At 46.7% G+C, this 4,727-nt stretch overlaps 1 long non-coding RNA gene across 1 annotated transcript in view; it reads left to right on the top strand.

Moving 5' to 3' along the window:
- Positions 1-1,122: 1,122 nt before the first annotated feature.
- Positions 1,123-4,727, top strand: part of LOC125034826 — a 71,511-nt gene continuing 67,906 nt past the window's right edge. The window contains exon 1 of the long non-coding RNA XR_007115721.1: positions 1,123-1,277. This is a non-coding gene — a long non-coding RNA (uncharacterized LOC125034826). The remainder of the gene's footprint in view (positions 1,278-4,727) is intronic.

Here is a 4,727-nt window from a genome sequence, read left to right as displayed (position 1 = left end):
ATACTTCCTCCACCACTTCTATGTACCTCTTCCTCTTTATTATCGTCTCTGCTATTTCCGTTTTGCGACTGTGTAAACATGGGGCTTTACGTCTTTGGCGATTCTTCTTCTTTATCATTCTTTACGTATTCTTCTCTTTTCTTCTTCTTCTTCTGTTTTCTCCCTTTTCTTCTATTTTTCTTGTTTTTTCTTCTTGTTCTTCCTGTTCTACTTCGTCTTCGTCATCTTCTTTTCTCCCCCTTTTAACATATGTCAGGCTTCAGGAAGACAAACATTACATTCAGTACGATCTTAGTAATCGCTTTGTGCTCTTGCTCTGCACACAACAAGGGCGATAAGCAGGCAATATCTTATAATTGCGATATCCGCTGTCAATTCGCGCACGTCCGCTTGATATCCGCTGCGATTCGGAGGCTTGTGCGATCCCCAGCGTGCGATTTTATTGCGTTGAGAAAGGTAAATATAAAAGGGAAAAAAAAAACGCCACGGTCGGTGTTCCTTTTTTCGATTTTTCTTGACGTGTCGGTAGAATATTTTTTTTTCTGTTTTGTAACGTGTAGCGAATTCGATAGATTCGCCTCTTGTCTCTCGGCCGCCGTGTGCCCCGCCGTCCAAGCAGCAAGAGAGGCTCTCGCATCCTATCGGGAGTTTTTAAAAAATGAAAAAAGATATATATATGAAAGAGATATCACGAGGTAGAAAAAAAGGATAAAACTCTTCAAGGTGAGCGACAAGATGCGTGCAAGAAGTAACACCTTAGCTATGCCCCAAGACGGCAGCGGGGGAGGGAAGGAGGGAGGGAAGGAGAGAGGGAGGGAGGGAGGGAGGGAGGGGGAAAAGCCCTATAAACGTGAGTGTGCGTGTGTTTGTGTATGTGCGCCGAGAGAGAGGGGTTCCCTGGCCGACGAGAGCTTAGTGGCTCTCTGACTGTGCGAGGGGGAAGACAGCCTCGCGGACCGCCCAAACCCCATTGGTTCTCCAGTTTTCGTTCATTCTTTGTTTACTAGACAAGTTTACGTCTACTCTCCCCCCCCCCTCCCCCGCCACAATTCCCCCCACCCCCCCAACCACGAATCCTCCCAATAGATATACAAGTCCCTCAACTTCTGTCCATGGGCGGAACTGAATGATACATATATTATTTTTCTTACTTAGCATTGTTATTATTTTTCCCCTATTATTCATTCATTATTGCTGTTCCCAATTGTTAGTCCCCGGCCAGGAACTTCTGATATGCTTTTCTTCAGTTCGTCTGCCTCACCTTTTGGGTCCAGAAGGTGCGTTTTTTGAACTCTGTTGTTGTCTGTGTTACTTTTTATTTTGGTTTTAGGTTTTAAGAACGTGATGATGACTGTTGATTTGCCTATTCGTTTTACTTCGTTAATTTCCCTCTCTCCTTGAACAGGTTTATCCATATGTACAGAGAGGTGTACATTTATGCTATGAATAAATTGTAATGTGTTTCGGACGAAGGGGCGGAGCGCTTATTGATGGGGGGAGGGGAGAGATTAATGGGGGGGGGGGGGAATTACCACCCCCTCTTCGACACCTCTCCCCTGCAATCCCCCCCCCCCCTTGATCTCGCGTGGCTGTAGTGTGTAGTGCCTTTCTCTGCCCCCCCCCCCACCCCAGCCCCTCCCCTTCCTCTCTTGGTGTCTTTTCGGGAGAAGGCGAAGAAGAGGAAGAGAAGGAGAAGAACTAGGGAGAGGAAGGGGATTGGGAAAAGCAGTGCCAGTTGTAGTTAGCAGGGTCAGTCGGCGGAGTCAGCGTGGCACTAGATTTGTTACTGGGGGGGGGGGGGGGAGGGGGCGATGTAGGAGACGGAGCAGGAGGAGCAGCAGCAGAAGGAGGAGGAGGAGGAGGGGCAGCGGGGCTAGAGGCAAGGTTTCTCTCTCGGCGGCAGATGTGATTATTAATTATTTTGGTCGCGGAGGGTGAGGTGGACGCACACGCGCAGGAGAAGCCCGCCATTGATTAGTGGTGCGCTTATGCCAGTCGCTCCAATGTATGCAAGAGCTTGGTGTGGTGGTTCGGCGCGGGCAGTGTGAGGCGCACCGCTGCCACGGCCGCACGCCCCCTCCGCCCGCACCTACGCCCGCCCCTCCGACATGAACACAGGTACCACCCACGTGCAACCAGCCTACCTGTCCCCGCCCTGTCTGCTGGGGGAGAGGGGGGAAGGGGGGAGGATCCTGGGAGGGGCACAGAAAGAGAGAGAGAGGGGGGGAGGGTGGTGGGTGGAGGAGGAGGAGGAGGGATTCGTAAGCTACCGCCGCTCAACCCTCCCCCACCCTCCCTCCCTCCTTCCCTCCTTCCTCCCGCCCTCCCTCCACTTCCACTCCACCCCCTCACTCCCCTCTCTTACTCCATCCTCCACCCCTTCCGCCGCCCGCACCCCCCCTCTCCCCTCACCCCCTTATCCCCCTCTCTCACACCTGTCCGTTGCTACCGTGTTGTGCAGTCACCTGACCACCTGACCTGTAGGACGAAAGGGGGAGGGGATGTTCTCGCGGAAGACAAAAGCATGTTTCCCCTGAGCGAATTCAGCGCCACTTCCGATGTGCTTTTTGGGGGGACTTCGCCAAGATGTTCTTCTCTGGTTTGGTCTTTGAGATTTTTTCCTTTAAACTTTAATTTTATTCTGTTTCGGAGAGAAATTGAAAAGAAACGGTATAACCAGATATGGTGAGAGAGTGAGGTCCCAACAGTGTTACTTAACCCGTACGATGGTGACCGCTATTTTGATAGTGTCTGAACGGTGATAGTGAGAGTATGAGCCAAAAGCACGTGTACAGCATCCCCCTCTTCCTCTCCCTACCTCCCCCACCCCCCCACACCGCGCTGGCCACGTGCCGCCGACACCTGGACGCGACGTGGACACCCAAAGGGACGTACGTACTCGTAGTCACGTGCTCGTCCTCGCTCGTTGCTCGTGTGCTGTGCAATCGTGCAAGGTGATACGAGTCGGATGTGCAACGGATGATGTTGCCCATTTCACGGATGCATATTTCTTTTTGAAATTTTTATTGTACTTTGTTTTGATTAATGGATAATGACGTCGGTGATGGTCATATGAAATAAATATTTTTCTTTCTTTTTTTTATGTACGTTTTGGTTGTATTATGGAGGAAAGGTGTAACTGGTGGCGCCATTAGTGAAGTAAAAGAGTGTGGATTCTAGGAATACTTAACACATCAATTTTTCTACATTTACCTGAAATCCCGATGTGTCGTAACGCGGAGTGAACCGAGTGTAAAATCATTCCAGCTGTTTTTTTAAATATTTAAAAAAATATATATAACATCCTCCTTTTTATACATATATAACAATGCAGCAACACGTTTTTACCTATCGCCAAGAGTGGCCGGTCCGCTCGAACGTTATATTCCCGTTGCTTCTTAACGCAATTTAACACGAAATCGGACCTGATGACACAACACAGGTCGGGCCACTTAAACCGATGGAGGAACCTGAAGCAAGGGAGCGTTGGGCCGAAGCGTGTGTCGCCGAGGGGGAGCGGAGGGACGTTTCAGCAATGGCGCTGTGCTGTTGTTTATTGTCTTATGATTCACTTTGCTTGGTGTTCTTGTTGTTGATTACTATTTTTGTTATTTTTAGTAGTAGTTGTAGTAGTGTTATTATTATTGATATTGTTAATATTGTTGTTTTGTTATTGTCATTTTTGGGATTATTATTATTATTGTTGTTATTATTATTATTATCGTTATTTTAGTTTTGGTTATGTGTATTTTTTCTGTTGTTTTCTTGTATTTTTTATTGATTTTTATTTTCCGTCTTATTGGGATCGGAGTTGATCGGTAATGTTTTATTTTATTTAATTTAATTATGCAGTTATGTATTTATCAAGTCTTTTTTTATTTTGTTTTGATAAATGCGGTTTCATTAGCGGGTAATATATTTTTATTTTCGTTAAATCGCGGTGTGCCTCCCTGTCGATTTTTCATTTTATTAATAGGCGAAATTCAACACCTCCATTAATTAAAATACTTGCATGAAAGAAATGGCATATCATGTGATATCACTTACACCGCAAGATTATAGATAATTCCCATTTTGATCAAGTAGGTATCGGATAAACTGGTCTTCGAGAATGAGGCTTCTATTTGTGTGAACTACAGGTTTCGGACGAGTTAAAAATTTTGATTTTTGTTTTCTTTTTAATCCATTTTATTAATCTGAAGCATATTTATTTTATTTTCGCCTCGTGTTTTTTAAGAATTTGAAATGAAAGCCATTGCGAGGAAACAACCGAATGGAAAGGGAGAAGCAATAGAATAAAAACAGAGAGGCGAGGAAGAGACAAAGAGCGAGGAGACAGGACCGGCCGGGCGCGCGATTCGAGAATTGAGTCGGAACGCTTTTATGAAATCCAACCCACCTCGGCTGCCACAAAAACCTGCTTAATTATCAGATTCCAGTCGGGACTTTGAATCGAAGAGTCAGGCTAATAATTACTGATGATTTGGTAGATAACATGATGATTTACACGCTCACCCTGGCCTCCTACCCACCCCCTCCTCCCCCATCCTCTCTCTACCTGCCCACCCGGTCACCCGCTTGTGTGTTAGTGGGTTTTTGTCACCCGCCAGATGACAAACAGACACGGGTTTTGGGATCTTCGGTAGTTAGTTAACTGGGTCTCTCTCTCTCTCTCTCTCTCTCTCTCTCTCTCTCTCTCTCTCTCTCTCTCTCTCTCTCTCTCTCTC

Source organism: Penaeus chinensis, chromosome 18 (genome assembly GCF_019202785.1).
Source record: "Penaeus chinensis breed Huanghai No. 1 chromosome 18, ASM1920278v2, whole genome shotgun sequence".
In the NCBI taxonomy this organism is placed as follows: Eukaryota; Metazoa; Arthropoda; class Malacostraca; order Decapoda; family Penaeidae; genus Penaeus; species Penaeus chinensis.
Note: the sequence above shows the minus strand (reverse complement) of the source record. Positions and strands in the feature narration are given on the sequence as shown.